Source organism: Archocentrus centrarchus, chromosome 3, assembly GCF_007364275.1.
Source record: "Archocentrus centrarchus isolate MPI-CPG fArcCen1 chromosome 3, fArcCen1, whole genome shotgun sequence".
In the NCBI taxonomy this organism is placed as follows: domain Eukaryota; kingdom Metazoa; phylum Chordata; class Actinopteri; order Cichliformes; family Cichlidae; genus Archocentrus; species Archocentrus centrarchus.
This window is the reverse complement of record NC_044348.1, coordinates 30,870,835-30,880,474: the sequence shown is the minus strand read 5'-3', so window position 1 is coordinate 30,880,474 and position 9,640 is coordinate 30,870,835.

Sequence of the window (9,640 nt, the reverse complement as noted above, 5' to 3'; positions counted from 1 at the left end):
TGGAGAGAAATCACATCTCTGCTTCAGGACAGCCTGTAGAGAGAGCAATGGGTCGCCACACAATACATTTCTTTGTTTATCTCTGTTTGCTTGCCCTTGTTGGTGTCTCTCTGGCTCTGATGGATGGTAGACTAAAGGTTCAGATGGCTCACATCACCTCCCGCTCGCGCACAGATTCCAGCCATCACAGTCTACAACACCCAGCCCCACCTCGCACCCCCACCCCCAGTCTGCCACCCTGGCAGTTAAAAAAACTACTCAGCAATGCAGTAAGCAGTGCATCTGTTTCATACTCTCTCAACAGAGCTGCAGTTGAAAGTTGAGACTAAAAAGCCATCAGCTGAAGCCGAAACAAATAAAGCACAATGTGTCATAATTTTAACAACACGTATACTTTAAAGTATTTGTCTTTTGTCAAGGTTGTCTAAAACTTGAGTCCGGATTTATTGTGGTCCTGCAAACATACTCTCTTAATCAACTGCACACTGCAAGCCATGAAATGACATTTTCTGCCAACAGTTTCACTTCTTTCACAGGAGAGATTTAAGCGCTCACTCATTGGTTTGAAGTGGGTGGATTACAGGTAGAAGGAAAGAGATGTCACATACTGCCGCAATCACTGTCAATCAAATCTGATCAAACTATACCCGCGAGTGTTCATTCATTTAGCAAATGCACAAGTTCATTTTAACTTGTAAAGGATTGAAATGTTTAATGTGGTCAAGGAAATATATTATGGAATCAGTTTTTTAGGGAAAGTCCTGTAAGACCAGGGTTCTCAAAGTGTGGCCCGCAGGCCAGTGGTGGCCCTTGTAAACATGTTATGTGGCCCACAAAAACAACAAGGAAAAAATGTTCAGATGAATCTTTCACTTCACAGCAGTTCATGATGTGGTTTTAGCAGCAAAGAGACAAAGGCGGCATTTCTCTTCAGTTTGAGCTTACCAAACCTTCCCAACACTGATAAATATTAATGCTGCTAGAAACCTGTACTGTATAAATACACCATGCTCTGATCAGACACCTTACAAACTAAAAGTATTTGATGCATGCCGCCCTAAATCATATATCAGCTTGCTAAACTGGCACCCTGTCAGCAAAAATGTTGAAACGCCACCTCCCCTTTAGGATCTATTTTCTGCTTTCTGAATTTTCATTGCTTATATTTATCTTCTTTTGTGTCATATTTGAAATTAGGCGATGAGAGGACTCAAGTGCAGGACACAGGGGCAGGCCAGGTACATTTAGAAAGGGAACCTTTACTGTCCTTTAACAAAAACAAGAAAACACAGGGTCCAAAGTATCAAACCAGCAGAGCATGAGGAAGCAAAGGGAACTGAAACTGAACAGAGGCCCGCTCTACAGAGCTGGATTTCATCCTGTCCAGGTTACTTCGGGGTTAACCCTCAGTTTTCAGGATGATGAAAGTGGATCACTTCTTACCGGAGTAGATCGCCATGGTAACTGCTCTGGAGCAGATTATGTTCAAGTTATCATGGCATTTTTTAAAATAACATTTTTAATAACATCTTATTTCTTTGTGCATCAGTAATAAATATAGATTCTTATGCAACTTTATTTCTTGATTTTTCTTTTTTTTTTATGACAATTTGATGACACTTTTATTGTTCTATCATCTGAGCATTAATATATGATCCTAAAACACCACGCACGTTAGTACTCATGGACTTGGATTGATACCAATCGATATAAAAATCTGCATGTAGCCCAGTCTAAGCCGATGTTTCAAGTTTGTTTTTATATTCATTCTTTACTCTCAGATCATTAAACACCGCTGAGGCTGCAGCTGAAAGAATACAAATTACAAATGCATTTTAACCATTCATATAATTAAATATTTGTTTATGATCCATCAGATTATATTATAGTCAGCATTTTTCTTGGCTTTCAAATATACTAAACTTTATTAATATGGAAGCTTTTCTCAAATCTTACCGACAGTGCGTTTAAAGCTACTGTACAGTGCTTTTCCTCCACACATGCTCACACCATTGCTTTCTAATGTTACAGTTATACCAGCTGCAACACACTCATCAATAATTGTGACTGATTATTGTGACTGATTGTGTTAACACCACCCTTTCACGTGAACACACAGTGGAAACCCTGGGTTAACTTATCGAGCTGATAACTAACTTTGTGTGCTCTCCTATCCTGTTTACAGATGTCTGGGTAAGTGAACCCAGATATCGAAAAGATACGCTGGGTATGAGGAACTTGTTTCAGGGCACGGGACGCTGGCAGACAGCACCATGATAACGGAGACGACTGATAACGTGATGGGACGCTGGCGTGAACGGGGAACACAAGAAGATGAAAGCACAAACACATAAACAAGACAGGGAGGACGCTCTGGGGACACTGGAAACACAAGAAGGAATAACAATAAAATCTAAACAGGAACCAGAACTTAATAAACTCTAAACAAGAAACTGGGACCCCAACATACTGTTAGCTTCAAGGTCACATATTGTTTTGCACCGATCGGGTTTTATACCAGCTTCAAGAAATGTTATCAGGTCATTTTTCTTTCTGCCTGGGAGATTTCTTAGTTTGCTAGCCGTGTATTTCTCTAAATTACATATTACCTCACTTATTCACTAGTGGATTGTTCTCAGTGTTGTAAGTGGCTTGGCTGGCTGCATTGGAGCACTAATACTGTATGTAGTTCTGTCTGATTATTTATCTTTTATATGTCTGTGTGCCTTGCACCACTCCATAAGATGCTTGGGTAAGCACCGGTGAGTGAGTGCACTTTAATGGTGGTTAACAAAAAGGAAAAACACCCTCAGCAGACGCCTGATTCACTGTAAGCGGAATAAAAGCAAAGCAGGTTGGGGCTAGAAGTGTGTGCTTAGCTGACTGTCACTTAATGATTAAGGGTAAGAAATACAGTGCAGTGCTGGTAGAGGTGCATGCTGGGAGAGTGGAATGAAGGAGGGTGGTGGTTAAGGCGCTTAAGGTGGTCCAGCTCAGCCGGGATCCAGAAGCCCTGCTCAGGGCAACGCTCCTTTACCTTCATGTTTCTGTGCCTTTATTGTGTGTTACATAAAGACTCTTAATAAGCTTCTTTATCAAATGTTTTGGTAAGCTGCTGTGAACGGCTGGTCTGCTTACATCCCACTCAGTCATAAGAGATTTGCATAAAAGAGAAAAAAGGCTGCAGTGTGTAAACACAGCTGAGGGTTGCTGTTATTTTATTTGAGTGGAGTTGTGAAGCTGCCCTTTATCCTCACTAAGTCAGGTTGACTCCGGAGCTGCTCTGTTTTCCACAGATGGTAGCTGTCTTCTGGAGCCAGGCATTGTTCATAACTACAGATGACACTGACAAGTCAGAGTGGAGAAGTTTGACTGTGTGCTATTTGCTGTGAGCACATTTTGACTGCCCTGCCAAACTGCTGGTAGTTTATCTGCATGTGATTTTTTTTCCCCCAGTTATTTAAATAAGTATTATTGTGCAACATGTAAGCATAATGTCACATCCAATCTGCCACGCGTGTCACTGAAGATGAAGATGAAGTATGTCACTTGGTGGAGGCTTTTACCCCTGATAGTGCTTGAAAGTGCCACAAGTGAGTGTACTATTATTAGACCAGGTCACCCCAATGGATCTGAGCCCCTCAGCCTGGCAGTGCCTCGCTCTGTGCATTGAACTTCAAAGGGCCAAAAGAATAAGGTTAAAAAATTCAGCGGCTGCTTTAGAATCAGTTTGAAATCCCCAGTCAGAACGAGGCCAGTGTGAATATAACGGTGTAGCGGCAGTAGTAACATCTCCTGCTCTGTGTGCAGCTGTTTCAAAATCTGCAGCAGGGGTTGAAAAGCTGCCATCAGCCACCTCTGAGATACGAACCTTTGCATTCCTCTGCATTTTCTGTCCCTCTTTGTTTCATTTCCAGTGGCAAAAAACTGCAAGACCTTTTCTTTGATTTTTGTTATCTCTGTGCTATCATTGTGTCTGGATGAAGAGCAGGACCGTGGGCTAGCCTCTGGCAAGAGGAGGAGGTGAGATTCTTTACTGCAGGAAAGTTGTGCTTTTCCACCTCTGCCTGTCCAGGTGTTTTGACATTTGCACGTATCATATGATGCAAGACAGATAATTAATGTGGAAAGTACTGCACTCAGCCCCTTAGAAAACAGTTATATAATGTCTCCTACGTGTCTGGAGGAATTCTTTTAAGTGATGCTGGTGATCAGGATTGTGAGATTGGTTTTGAAGGCTACAAAGAGCAGGGAGCCTGTGTTCCCAACTGAGGCACGGAGGTTGAGGAAAATGGCTATTAACCAGTAAATTAAAGTTGGATAGTGGGAATATAGAAAGCCGTATTTTGGGAACCTAACCCGCAGTTAAGACTAAAAATCTCCTCTTCGTGGTTAATCCTTTTGAAATCAGGTGACGTGAAAAACATCTTGTTTAAAATTCAGTGCTCTCGGGGTCTAACACAATAATAGCAGGTGCAATGTTGTCTATTGCTGGAACATCTCTTTAACAACTCATGAGATGCTATATTATTTGGATAAAAAAAATATTAATCATTTCTTTTATTAATCAATAATGAATCAATATCCAAATCCTTATCAGTGAGGTTCCTAAGTTTTAGTTTTATACTTCCATAAAGTAATGAGACTCGTGAGATACTATGAGGTGGAAATACTTCAACTTTTAGTCCTACACTTTAAATAATGCACCTCAGTTCTACATTTTAGTTAGACTCTTCCAGACACTCCTAATTCCAGTGATTGCTCCGGTGACATGGAAGACATTATGCAACTGTTTTAATAAGCTCAGCAGTGCTTCTCAAACTGAGTCTAGTATAGAATCAAAGGAGTTTTCCACACCTCCATACAGTTGGGGAACTCCGAAATCAAAGAAGCGGAGACATCCTGGTTTTAGTTAGTTACAGTTAGTTACTAGTTGCAGCTAGTCAATTAACTTTGAAATTGGTGGACTGGCCCTTTAATCATAACCTGTATTGAATTCAGAGTCAACGACTGACTCAAAAACAACAACAAGTGGAGGTTCACCACTTCATTCTGGGCGCACCTTGATATTGTTTTGTTTTGTTTTGTTTTTTTTGGGGGGGTGGGGGGCAATGACTTATAAGTGACTTAACATTTATTTGGTCACATGCAACACAGCGATGGTTTCTGGATTCGGCCTGGCAACCTCTGATTCCCAAGCAAGCTTTTCCTGATCTCTAAGGGCCTCTCACTACAAACACCGTAAAGATCTTTCATAGGACTCCCCTTAGAGATAAAAGCGTCCACTGTTTCTCTTTTTGTACCTGTGATTGATTTGCCATCAAGTATTACAGCTGGGCTGAGGGTAGCGGTGGGCTGCTGTCAGCCCTTCAGAACTCTAAGGTTCTGTGTGCAAACTGAATTGTCCAACAGTTAGAAATAGCCTTGTTTAGCTTGCCCTGACCTTCGCATCCCTCATCTCAACCGTCAGAGCAGGGCTGCATAGCACTCAGCCACTCTCGCAAACAGCTGCCGGCTTTCAACAAATCCTGAAAATAAAGATGGAAAAATCTAATGCCAATGTCTACAACATTAATAACATCCCATCCTAGCAGACATAAATAGAAAGAACAGGCTGGTTGCAGGCAGAGAATGGGTCGGGAACATCAGAATGCTCTTACCTAAGACGAATTGTTCAAGCTATTCCAAAGGAACATTAGCCTGATATGATGGATATTTTCAGTATGTGTTAGAGGAAGCCAAACTGATCAGAAAAACTCGCTCTGCAGTCCTCCTCTGAGGTCACCACACAGGCCTAATTACACTGCTTCTCACAGTTACCTCAGTGGCTGATGTGCAAATACTGCCATCTACTGATAGACAGGATAGCCTGTTTGCATCTGAAGCTCATCACTTTATCTCCAGCAGGCTTTTCAGGTCCGCACAGTTCAGCATCAAGAGTGCACTCAACACTGCAGCAACACAAATCTGCGCTCAGTTTTGGAGGAAACATATGACTGGATTTCTGAATGAGTGCTGGGCCTGACAAAAAAAATAATGTGAACTCAGCGTGACTAAATCATGAATCATCATCTGTGTTCAAGTCAACTTGAAAATTCCTGAATGCAATGAAACCACTCTTTAAGTCAGACCTTGATAAAGAAAGGCCAAATTAATGCACCCCCACATGGTAGCATCCACGTGCAAAAAACGAACCTTAGCTAAGCTTCATGGGTAAATTACATATCTGAAACCTATGGTGCTTGATGTGTGCTACAGCCGCTTAGAGCCATTATATAATTTCCTGTGCTGTGTTGATGCAGAGCTCTGCTGTAGCCCTACTAACATTTAGATGCTTGCAGTTATTAATTTTTTTTCCTTGTGGCATAATGAGCAGTGAAATGCTTTGAGCTCAGAATTTGACATGTCTAACTTTGGAATTTCTGACCTGCGAGTTGAACCAAACACAGCGTGAGTCAGCCAGCAGCCGGCCTTCAGCGTGACATGTCAAACCCTTTTTAAAAAATAGGTGCCATAAATGCAGTAAATGTGGACATTAGAACAAATTAGTGATGTGAGTGGGCATTTAACTGTGTTCAAACTGGATCTGGTGTGTCATGACTTTTTCATGTTGTGTGGGTGTTTTGATCATATCTTTCCAAAACATTTTGTCTTTATTGGGAAGTGTGAGTCCTCAGTTTCTGTAAAGCAGCCAACAGCTAGTCACTCCTACTTGCTTTTACTGTTATTTTTACAACTACAAATGTGGCTTTCTTAAGAACGTCGCATCAGACTGGTCTGATGTTGCTTCAGCAGCTACACGTGGTTCCATAATATGGACACCAACCTTTACTTGTTAACACAAATGTCTAATCAGTCAATCACATGGCAGCAAACCAACGCATTTAGGCATGTAGACATGGTCAAAATAACCTGCTGAAGAAGAAGGTGATTTAAGTGACTTAGAACATGGCATGGTTGCTGGTGCCAGACAGGCTGGCCTGAGTATTTCAGAAACTGCTGATCTACTGGGAGATGGTTGTGTGGGATTTTCCAGGGTTTGCAGAGATTGGTCCATAAAAGAGAAAATATCCAGTAAGCTGCAGCTCTCTGGATGAAGATGCCTTGTTGATGGCCAGACTGGCCAGACTGCTTTGAGCTGAAAGGAAGGTGACAGTGACTCAAATAACCACTGGTTATAACCAAGTTATGCAGAAGAGCATCTCTGAAAGCACAACACATTGAACCTTGAAGCAGATGGGCCACAGCAGCAGCCACTCCTGACTCCTAAGAACAGGAAACTGAGGCTACAGATTCAATAAAACTGGACAAAAAGATACAACCGTGTACCCATCATATGGTCTGATGGCTGCTTGAACATGACAGCGAGCTCTCTGTACTGAAACAGCCCCACCTTTGGGATGTGGTGGATGATATTCAAAAGATATTCCCTCATGTGGTGTTTTGATGATGATGGTGTTGGAGAGCGCTGTCTAACATATCAGTCCAAAATTAGGTGTTCAGCTGAGCTGTGATCAAGTGACTTTGAAGAACAAAGCGTGTGCTATATCGTTTTTATGTTCGTCGGTGGATGTATGGATGGGGGGGGAGTGTTGTCCTGGAAGAGACCACTCCCATCAGGATAGAAATGCTTCATTAAAAGATAAAAGTAATCACTTTGAACTACTTTGTATTGGTTTGCAGTGACCCTTCCCACTCAGGGGACGGGTGAAGCAAAACCATGACAGCAGCACAGAGCCGCTGGATCCCCTCACTGCACAAGCGTCAAGGGTTCAGGTGTTGCCCTTTACTGTGATATCTAAAATGGCATTTTTACTAGTCACGCTCTACTTTGGACATTCAAGATTACATTACAGATAACTGTTTTATTTTGGACATACAAAGTAAGTAGTATATCTAGCAAAACTTTAATTGTAGATATCTGAAATGAGAGTTGTTCCTATTACTGATAGTCAGAATTAATATTCTGGATATCAAAAATGAAATTATGGATATCTGAAATTGAAAGCCGAACACACGTAAATGTCAAAGTGGCAGGATTTGTCTGAGGAACGATTTCATTGTGGTTATCTTGAAAGTTCAATTTGCCAAGAAGGAACTCAATAACAAATCAACTGTAACTACTCAATGTTGAATCCTCAATTGAGGTTAAAGTCATGAATAACCTGAAATTCATCTTTAATTACCGTTGTGACTAGTTATGGTAGAGGTGGCAAAAATAATGTTTGTATCATTGGATCATGATATTAGCAACTAAATGGTTACACCCAGAGGAAGTCATGACACACTGAGTGAAGCTGATTAAACTTTACATAACATTATATATATATATATATATATATATATATATATATATATATATATATATATATATATATATATATATATATATATATATATATAAAACAATAACCAATGAACCTAAATATATAGAATTGCAGTCAGTTTGCATAAAAACTGCATAAAAGGAAATATATTAATCACTCAGAAGTGTTAGAAAAAGGTTTCTTTTTAACATGAGGTTGAAACATTAAGTGGGGAGTGTGGGAGTCCTTCTCCAAGGAATGTTAGACATGTTCATTTGGACACCGTAATTTTTATCAGCATATGGTCCAAACGTCTTTATTTATGTAAAGTAATATATTACAGAAATGTTCCTGCATTGCTTTCAGATATTTGTTCTCTTGAAGATCAGAATTTCTCATTTATTATCATCACTAATGAGTCAACACACGTGCATGCACGATTTAATCTTCCGTCCTCTTCTGTGTCTTTTGTCTGGAGAAGTCATCTCTTTAAATATGCATGTGGAACATGTGCACACTATTGATAAATTGATTCTAATTAATTTATAACCCTCTGGACTTAAATAGCTCAGATGTGTTTCAGCAATGTTTCTGCTCACATTCCAAACTTCCTGCACATTTAAGACTGAATCCCACATCTGTGTTTCAGGATGAATGTTGGGAATAATAAACTAAAGAGGCGAGTTTGCATTAAAATTATTCAGCAACCGAGCAAACAACACTTCAACTAAAGTTGAAAATTTCACCCAATGGCTGAAAAATGTCTCGGTTTTGAGCCTGTTTGAGATAAACGTCCTCCTTGAACTCCTTTTCCACAAACCTGCCTGCATTTGCAGAACGCTGTGCGTGCACACGTGTGTGTGAACTCATATTTTGTATTCAGATTTTAGGGTTTTAAAAAAAAAAAAAAAAAAAAAAGACACATTGCTGAAGAAAAAAGAACCAGGCCCCGTGTGAGGTTTGTGTCTGTGTCAAAATTAAAGACTTTCTAAGGCGTTGTCTTCTCCTGCTTTCATGTTTTTTATTAAATGTTTGCTCTATACATCCCCCGCAGCACTCACAAAATCTGGGTCTATCCTCTTCTTCATATTGAATGACGGGTAATCTTAATTATGAGCCTGTAAGTGTGTAGGCCATCAAGCTGTGATAAATGACGACGCATCACCTCTGGAGGCCTACTATTGGTTGATTTAGTCCTTGAGGGAGGACACTGTGGGTAGATCAGAGCCTTCTTTTTAATACTTGTGTCAGCACTGAAGAATTGCAATTAGTTTTAAAAGTTACTTTCAGGTGTTTTCACAAAGTTGTTTTTCTTTTCCCTTCATTCCATGGAA